The 10,358-nt window shown below is 41.6% G+C and overlaps 1 pseudogene; it reads left to right on the top strand.

The window, feature by feature from the left end:
• Window positions 1-2,273: 2,273 nt before the first annotated feature.
• Window positions 2,274-3,337, top strand: LOC111750841 (small ribosomal subunit protein eS12-like; annotated as a pseudogene).
• Window positions 3,338-10,358: the final 7,021 nt, after the last annotated feature.

Here is a 10,358-nt window from a genome sequence, read left to right as displayed (position 1 = left end):
GTTTAAATGATGTACCTATAAAGCTTAATTCTGATTATTCAGTTGGTTTCCCACCATGGAAGTAAGGATCTAGCTCTTTCACCTCTCCCCCATTGCCAACCCACATTTGTCATCCCTCATCCTCCCCAAATGTTAGATGAAAATTTACTGGAGATCCATACCCTGTGGTTACGTTATCATGATTATGAAGGAACTCCTTTCACATATTCTTTTTGCCTCTCTCCTATGTAGGATCCCCTATTTCCTGAAGCCCTTATGTTTCCCTTGGGCTACTCTCTACTTTCTCCAGTAGCTTCCTGAGATAAGATGTATAGGGCTAAGTTTTCAGGGTTTGTTCTGGCCTTTTGAGTTTCTGTTTGTTTGTTGAGATTTTTGCCTATCTGCAAATGTCTCTATTTCTACCATCTTTGGATACATATAGAATTCTCAATTGGTAATAATGTTCCTTCAAAGTTTTGAGGGCACTACTTGCTTCATTGTCTTCCAGCTTCTAGTGTTGGTATTAAAACATCCTAAACCAAGCCGATTCATTACCTTTTATAACATTTTTCCCCTCCCTGGAAATTTGTAAGATCCTCCAACTGACCCCGCTTTCTGAAATTTCAGTGACGTACCTTGGTGTAGGCCTATTTCAACCACTTTGTGTAGACACCTAATGAGCCCTTCCAATCTGGAAACTAATGTCCATTAGTTCTAGGAAATACACTAGAATTGCTGCATTGATGATTTCCTCCCCTCTGTTTTTCCTGTTCTCTCTTCCTGAAACTCTTGGACTGGTCATCTGATTGTCTAATACATATTCCAAAATTCTTCAGTTTTGTTTCATTCATAGCCCTCAGCTAATTTTTTTTTTTTATAACTTTTATTAAGCTTCAAGTGAACGTTTACAAATCCAATCAGTCTGTCACATATAAGTTTACATACATCTCACTCCCTACTCCCACTTGCTCTCCCCCTCTTGAGTCAGCCCTTTCAGTCTCTCCTTTCTTGACAATTTTGCCGGCTTCCCTCTCTCTCTATCCTCCCATCCCCCCTCCAGACAAGAGTTGCCAACACAATCTCAAGTGTCCACCTGATATAATTAGCTCACTCTTCATCAGCGTCTCTCTCCCACCCGCTGACCAGTCTCTTTCATGTCTGATGAGTTGTCTTCGGGGATGGTTCTTGTCCTGTGCCAACAGAAGGTCTGGGGAGCATGGCCGCCGGGATTCCTCTAGTCTCAGTCAGACCATTAAGTTTGGTCTTTTTATGAGAATTTGGGGTCTGTATCCCACTGATCTCCTGCTCCCTCAGGGGTCCTCTGCTGTGCTCCCTGTCAGGGCAGTCATCGATTGTGGCCGGGCACCAACTAGTTCTTCTGGTCTCAGGATGATGTAGGTCTCTGGTTCATGTGGCCCTTTCTGTCTCTTGGGCTCTTAGTTGTCGTGTGGCCTTGGTGTTCTTCATTCTCCTTTGCTCCAGGTGGGTTGAGACCAATTGATGCATCTTAGATGGCCGCTTGTTAGCATTTAAGACCCCAGACGCCACATTTCAAAGTGGGATGCAGAGTGTTTTCATAATAGAATTATTTTGCCAATTGACTTAGAAGTCCCCGCAAACCATGTTCCCTAGACCCCCGCCCTTGCTCCGCTGACCTTTGAAGCATTCATTTTATCCTGGAAACTTCTTTGCTTTTGGTCCAGTCCAATTGAGCTGACCTTCCATGTATAGAGTGTTGTCTTTCCCTTCACCTAAAGCAGTTCTTATCTACTGATTAATCAATAAAAAACCCTCTCCCACCCTCCCTCCCTCCCCCTCTCGTAACCACAAAAGTATGTGTTCTTCTCAGGTTTACTATTTCTCAAGATTTTATAATAGTGGTCTTATACAATATTTGTCCTTTTGCCTCTGACTAATTTCGCTCAGCATAATGCCTTCCAGGTTCCTCCATGTTATGAAATGTTTCAGAGATTCGTCACTGTTCTTTATCGATGCGTAGTATCCTCAGCTAATTTTTAATTTCCAAGGGATCCTTTTTTGTTTCTTGAATGTCCCTTTTATGTAGCAATCAGTTTCTGTTTCAGGAATATAGTATCTTCTCTTAACTCTCTAGTGATAGAAAAGAATGTTTTATTATTTTTTTTAAGTTTTCTTCTTTCATATTCTATTTTCTTTAAGATACTTTTGTTTGCTTATTTGTTTTGGTTTCTATTTTCATTTTAAAGGTGTTCCTCAGATATTTAATGATCTTTAATTAACTGCTCATATTCAGGAGTAAAACACCAAAAAACAGGATGCTCCGTGTGGCAGGTGGGACTAGCAACTACACTTTGCTATAGAGTGTGATGGCTGAATTCTTATGTCGGGAAGACCCTGATGTATCTTTAGGGCTTTCTTCTTAGGCTCGTCCACTCCATCAGAGAAAGATGATCACATCTCGTGCCTAGAGAGTATAGGCCCAGAACCAGCACTCTGAGAAACCAAGCAAGGCCCTAGTTTCACCCCATAATATTTTGCCCTCAATTCTACCTGCTATGGCCCAGCCTAGGGGTCTTCTGCTTTATAGGCACTAGAGAAGAAGCCTCTAGTGTTCTGCTAAAGTGAGGAAGGGGCACGCACTGCTAAGAATGGGAGTGAGAATTCTTAAGAAGTCTTTCAACCAAGTCTCCTGTTTTCAGTTCCATTTTCACTGTCACTTACAAAGATACCTGATATCACTAATTCCCAAACCTTTCAAAATATTGTTGCTGTCTTTCTCTGCCACCACTGGGTTGCACAGAGGCCAAGATTCTCCAGTAAGTTTAAGGCTTAGCTCCACCGTTCTCCTACCACCACAGCCAAGGAGAGCACTGCTACTGGAGATGTAATGGACATTAACACTGCTTCAAAACAGGTGCTGAAACCGCCATTATCCACCTTGGCCTTTGTCATGAAATTCGTGCTTGCTTACATTCAACTGACACGCCTATACAGGCAAAGCTGGTAAAGGTAATGTGTGCTGAACACTGCATCAACTTAACTGAGGTTGAGTTTGGGAATGGGCTGGAAAAAAAAAAACTAAACCCACTGCTGTCAAGTCAATTCTGACTCATAGTGGCCATATGGGACAAAGTAGAACTGCTTCATAGGGTTTCCAAGGCCGACTGCCACATCTTTCTCCCGTGGAGCGATTGGTGGCTTTCAGTTAGCAGTCAAGTGCTTAACCATTTCGCCACCAGGGCTCCGTATGGGAATGAGTAGGCCTCTGCCAAATCGACAGTAAAGGAAAGTTCCATAAAGCAGTTGGTTGTAGTTGTGTGGTGTTAAGGACTATGGCAAAAAATCTCAAGCCAAATGTGTCATCAAAGAATATTTCTAACACACAAAAAATGAACAAATTAAAACCTAGTCCTCAAAAAGAAAATATATATATATGTATGTATACTGTTATCTTCTCATTCATTTTATCTTTGTGGCTTCTGTATTTTTAAAAAGATTCCTTTAACATCATTTTAGCGTGGTTTTGGAAAACAGCATTCAATCTGCTATATTTATCTTCAATTCCTAAGCTACTGGATTTTGGGTTTTTTGGTTTTTTTTTCCCCCCTCATATTTGTATCACTTTATTCTATTTTTGTAAAATACAGCACATATTTAGAAAAGTACATAAAACATATTTTTACAGTTTAATGAATAATTATAAAGCAAGCTCTCATCCAGATTAAGCAGCAAGACATTGCCAACACCCCAAAGCCCTTTCCCACAAGACCCTCTCCAGTCACAACCCCATTTCTCCTCCCAGTCATCACCGCTACCTTGACTTTTGTCTAAGATTTTACTACTTAGGTATGCATTCCTTAAAAAATAGTTCAGTTTTGCCAGTTTTTAACTGTACATGAATACAATCATACTGAACCTCTTCTTTTGTCTTGCTTCTTTCACTCAACCTTATGTTTGTCAGATTCATTCTTGTTGTGCCTAAGCTTTTCATTTTTTTCTGCATCTTTATCTTTTTAATGACAAACACTTTATAATAGTAACAATAAAAATGACAGATATTGGGGAGCTGTGGGGGTGGCATATAAAGATAAGTTAAATAATTTGCTCAAAGTTTAAGAGAGAAAATCCTTAGATTCAAAAATATTCCTGTCTTAAGTATGAAACATAATTAGACTTTTTAAAGCTGGTGAAAAGCACCCCCTAAAATCATTTTCCAGGGATGTCTGGCTCATCCTCCCACCTGTAGGTAGGTCTCAACTAGTCTGAATGCCAACTCTCTCCAGGAAAGGAGATGCCCTGGTTTTGAATTATCAATGTGTTCTAAGAGGTAGTCAGCATCTTCTCAGCAATCATATAGTATATACATGGATCCCTAGTGGTTCCGTGGTTAAGCGCTTGGCTGCTAACTCAAAGGTCAGTGGCTCGAATCCACCAGCCACTCCATGGGAGAAAGATGTGGCAGGCTGCTTCTGTACAGATTTACAGCCTTAGAAGCCCTATGGGGCAGCTCTACTCTGTCCTATACAGTCACTATAAGTCAGAATCAACTAAACAGCAGTGGATGTACGTATGTGTGTGTGTGTGTGTGTGTGTATGGAGCCCAGCGGTGCAGTGGTTAAGAGCTATGGCTGCTAACCAAAAGGTCGGCAGTTCAGATCCACCAGCCATTCCTTGGAAACACTATGGAGCAGTTATACTCTGTTCTATAGGGTCGCTACGAGTCAGAACCAACTCAACGGCACCTAACAACAACAACAACAGCATATGTATATACACATACATATATGTGTGTGTATATAAAAAAAAAATTTTTTTTTTTTATGTGTACATATATTCTTATAGAGCTTTGTGGTGGTGCAGTGGTTAAGAGATCAGCTGCTGGCCAAAAATAGTTGGCTGTTCGAATCTACCAGCCACTCCCTGGAAACTCTGTGGGGTAGTTCTACTCTGTCCTATAGGGTCACTATGAGTCGGAATCAACTCCATGGCAACAGGTTTGGTTTTTGGTTTTTTATAGAGCTTTTAAATCATTCATACCCCCAATAGCCCCAAGTAACATGAATCTCTGAAACTGCATAATTCCTGAACAAGGAAAACAGATTGAGGTCAGAAGTTCCTTAACAAACAGTCCAGTTCTTCTAGTCAGTTCTAAGGCCAAAGAGTGGTGAGAAAATGGCAATAAAAGCTCATTGATTACCGTTGTTGTTAGGTGCCATTGAGTTGATTCCAAACATAGCAAGCCCATGTAACAGAGTAGAAGTTCAGAAAAATCCTTAAAGATCTTTTATGGTAATCTTACTTTTTCAGATAAGGAAGATGAAGCCCAAGTGAAGTAAAAGTATTTGTCTAAGTCACAAAGCTAGTTGGTCATTTAAGCTTTTGAGGTTGCAGTTTGATCTTTGGAGGGAAGGTGTTACACTTCACATTCTCTAAGATTCTGAAAAGCTCTAACAATCTAACTCCTGTGTTCTAAAGGTAAATCAATCCTACACCAAGGAAGAAACCACCATAGAAAGCTGCACCTTAACACTCCCGCATTCTCCAGGCAAAACAAGGCCCTTTACACACTAGGGGTGTGACTGTCTGGTGCATGTGTGTTTATGACCTTGTGTGACTGCAAGCACAGAGGATTACGTCTGTGTTAGAAGAGTCTTCCCACGATGTCACAGGACTCACCAAGTAGAAAAAACTTTCAGCTCCTAGTAACTCAATAAACAGAGGAAGATCACACCTTCACCTCAGAAAGGCAGGATGGGCCCCTCTAAGAACACAGAACCTCCTCAGGAAACAAGCCTGAGGAAACACTTCACTTCTGGGAGTATCGTGAAGTGCTCACCTATCCATTGTCATGGCGGGGGAAGGAGGGCTTCTGCCTTGTTGGAAATATAAGGCTGTTACATGAAACTGTGAGAGAACAATATAAAGCAATATGCTAAACTCTCTAATCAGACATTCTTTGTCTTTGGAATTGAGAGAAGGAAGGAAGCAGCCTGGGTGGGAGTCACCAGAGAAGAGGGTTTTCTAGAGTTTAATTTCTCCCCACCTATGAAAATGCCTAGTAAACCTTCAGTGGCTTCTGCCTGTAGTCTTGGATTCTCTCCCAGGAAAATCCCAAGGCCACTGGCGCTTTCATGAAAAACATCAAAATTCCAAAGTCAAACACAGGGCTTAAATTGGGAAGCTTGAGTCCTAATCCTGGGATCTCACTGACCCACGTTGGCCGAGGTGAGAAGTCTTCTTTCCTCTATTAATTCAACATCCTCATTTGTTAAGTGGACATCAGGATGCCATCACCACAATGAATAAGGCAGGGAACAGGAAGCCTCGGGTTCGCAGGAAGGAAGCAGCTCTATACATTTGAGGTGGTGTTCTTTTTATAACCTGGCTGATTTCATTTTCTGATCACCCACCCTTTGTTTCACTGCCAGATAATGCAAAGCCTCAGAATTTTCTTTCTAAGTGTATCATCCCTTTCTCACTCCCTGGCCAGCATGTGGCTAGAGTGGGATGGGATACAGGATTTCTTAATTGTTTGCTTTGTAAGTAGGGCCTGTCATTGCAGCGAGATGACTAAGCCTCCTTTTTGTCAGGAAGAACCCAGGATTTTTAAATGAGGGAAAAACTTCTGGGAAGGCCCGTTGGCAAATTTTACACAGGCAATCTCCTTAATCAGAGAAGAGGCCTCAGGAGTTTCACTGGGGAGAAAGGTGAAGCATAACTTTTTTCTTCAATTTAAAAGAACTTCTCGTCAAGCATTTTGGGAGCGGGGGAGCAGGGTGGGAGCAAGGGGGAAAACTGTCTGAGGATGGATAGAAGCATAATTGAAGTGGTGGAGCTTGGAGGGAATCCCGTGATTAGTTTTTCCGAGGTAGTTACTATTTTGCTAAGTACTTTCCAAACATCTTATTCATGACCTATACCCATGTGTCTCCAAATGGAGAAGGGAGACACCATTTTCTACATCTCATAGTGGGTAAAATTAAAAGGATGGAAATCATTTTAGTTCATGGATACCACACCCTACACTGGAGGAAAGAGTCTTTACATTCTCAACTGACACAGTCCCTGGTCCCTTCCCACTAGCAAGGAATATATTCACCTTTCCCCAACCTTAGTCAAAAGTAGCCTCCATCCTAAAATGGAGAAAGAGTTGTATTAGTAGGACACTTATAAAATGAGTGCTGCCTTTCATTAATCTCAAGGATAAGGGATAGTTCCTCAGGCAAATTACAATATTTTGGCTGTTTGAAGACCAACAGACACACGTAGGACTAAAAGGAGAATCAAATACTTCATTGACTCATCAGACATTAAAATTTATTATTAAAGTCAGATCAGAAATGAGGCTGATTCCTAGCCCTTCATTCTGCAAGCCTGTGCTATGCTGACCACTCCACTGATGCTCCCTGATGAACTAACTCCTTGAGCCTTCATCTCCCAATTTTAATTTCTCTGTTACCACTTGCATTCTTAGGAGAATCCAGTCCCAGCAGAATCCAATACTAACAGTTGTAGAACATCTAGCGCCATATATAGAACATACCAGTCCTGTATATGAGGTGGGAACCAGGAAAAGAATGGAAAGTACGTGCTTCCACCTTCTGGTTCTGGTGTTCCGCCCTTTTCATATCATTTGAACTTGGCCATCTTATCCAACTGCTATCTTTTGTTTTATTTAGAATCAAAATTCCTGTACTGAGTTAAACAGTGACCCTCAAAATTCATGTCCTTTCCGGAACCTCAAAATGTGAACTTATTTGGAAATAGGGTCCTTGCAGATGTACTAGTTAAGATGAGGTCATACTGCAGTAGGGTGAGCTCTAAATCCAATATGACTGGCATCTGTATAATAAGAGGAGAAGAGACACCTAGGAAGACTACCATGTGACAACAGAGGCAGATATCGGAGTGATACATCTACAAGCCAAGGAATGCTAAGGATTGCCAGCAACACCAGAAGTTAAGAAAAAGGATATAGAACAGACTCTCCCCTAGTACCTCCAGAGAGAGTATGGCTGACACATTGACTTTGGACTTCTAACATCCAGAGCTGTGAAGGAATATATTTCTGTTGTTTTAATCCACCCAGTTTGTGCTAATTTCTTATGGTGGCCCTAGGAAACAGAGTTCCCAATAAGTAAGGCATAACTTAAGTTAGAAATTGAGAAACTGAGTTGTGGATGACAGGGACCAAAATAACACTGGCTTATACAGGAGAGAGAGAGACCTGGTGGCACAGTGGTTAAGAGTTTTGCTGCTAATCGAAAGGTTGGTGGTTCGAATCCACGAGCTGCTCCTTTAAAACCCAATGGGGCAATTCCACTCCATCCTCTAGGGTCGCTATGAGTCCAAATTGACTCAACAGCAATGAGCTTTTGTTTTTTTTTTTTTTGTTTTTAATATATATATATACACATAAGAAAAGGAGCTTTGGTGGCACAATGGTTAAGCGCTTGGCTGCTAACTGAAAGGTCAGCGTTTCAAACCCACCAGCGACTCCACAAGAGAAGGACTTGGTAATCTGCTACTGTAAGGATTACAGACTACGAAACCCTATGGGATAGTTCTACTCTGTCATACAGGGTTGTTATGAGTTGTAATTGACTCAACACCACATGACAACAACATACATGAGAGTAACTTATTTACTCCTTTGCATGACATTCCAAATCGGTATGACAGCTTTCCTCCACCAGTTGTCAGGCCTGGTGCCTTCTGTATTATTGCTCCACCATCCCTAGCATATTGCTTTAGTTTACATGATCCGAAATGGCTCATAGCCATGACTAATTCATGTCAGTGGGAAGGAGGAAAGGGAAAGGGGCAGGCACAGCACACACCACTTCTGCTGACATCCCACTACCTAGAACTTAGTCACGCCACCTTGCTTAACCACAGGGGAGGCTGAAAACTGTAGTCTTTTATGCCAGGCAGCCATGTGCCCAGCTGAAAATTCTACTGCTATGGAAGATGGAGAGAGCAGATATCACGTGACAATTAGTAATTTCTGTCATAAGTAGAATCTGTGCCCTCTTTTGTATGAACAACACCCACCATGATGTGCATACCACAATGTACTCAATTGTGATGTAGCTACCTAAATAACTGTATGTCTGATGCTATCCTGAAGCTAAGTGACCATTACCATACTCAGCAAGAAAAGACTGAGTTCCAAATTTCTCAGACTAGTCAAGGCACTACAAACACAAAAGCTTAGAATCTCTCCAAAATAGGCCAAGACTGTAAGTCATTCTGTTGGTTTCTGCATCATTGCTTGGTCCAGATTTCTCTGAGATATGAGTGGTGCAAATGGTTAAACAGTCGACTACTAGCTAAAAGTTTGGCGGTTCAAACCCACTAAGAGGTGCCTCAGAAGACAGGCCTGGCAATCCACTTCTGAAAAGGTCACAGCCTAGAAATTCCTATGAAGCAGTTCTACCGTGCATACATGGGGTTTCGCCATGAGGTGGAATTAATAGCAACTAACAACAAGAAAGCTATATCCCAGGGGCAACACGGGTTCAGATACACCTGTCAGGTAATAAGCTGTTAAAATGGGCTTAAACATTGGCTTTCCCAATTATGTATTAGAATGGATTCCTGAGGGTCCATTCTTCTATATAACTAGGCTGGAGGAATGCAAGCTTAATGTGTCCCCCAGGAGTGGCCCGGTGTCATCTGTACTTTTCTGTAGCACCCTCATCATGATGGAGGCCAAGACAAGGTATAAATCTCCCTTCTTCATCAATACAAAGCCATTTCTGCAAACTGGGCTCTCTGCCCGGCTTCACGACTCATTCTATGACAAGCACTTGTTCTCTGGCTGGGATGTACCCAACCTCCTGGCTAGATCCCTTGGCCTGACTACTGAAAGGGATATGACAGGGACAGAATCCAAAGCCAGTGAGTCTTTTATGCAGAGTAGCTCCTGAAAAGGGAAGGACTATTTTTGGTTCTGCTACTCCAAACCTATGCAAATGTCTTATGAATGATGAATGCAGCTCTAAGTCTATAAAAAATGGCTCCTAAATCAGACATCCATCCCTGCCATCTCAAATCCCATTTTCTAGCTACCACCATCAGCTAGCAGGGTATACAAAGAACACTGGCTACCGCAAAGGTGACTTTGATTTTTTTTAGGCCTTGAGAAAAGCCTTACTTAACCTTAGTTTTTTCATATTGTAAAGTTGGAGAATTGGATTAGATGATCTTCAAGTTTTCTTTTAGCTCCAATGATGCACAAACTTTGATTTCTACCCCAGTTTAGTTGTGGCCACAGGAATCCCAAACCACTTGCAAAGTCTGTTGTGAACAAACCACATGAGTTGGGTGAACTCATGAAATCTGTGACTCTGTTACTCACATTTCTCCATAATTGTCAAAGACAGACAAACAGTAAC

Source organism: Loxodonta africana, chromosome 4 (genome assembly GCF_030014295.1).
Source record: "Loxodonta africana isolate mLoxAfr1 chromosome 4, mLoxAfr1.hap2, whole genome shotgun sequence".
Taxonomy (NCBI): Eukaryota; Metazoa; Chordata; class Mammalia; order Proboscidea; family Elephantidae; genus Loxodonta; species Loxodonta africana.
This window is presented reverse-complemented; position numbering and strand designations above follow the sequence as displayed.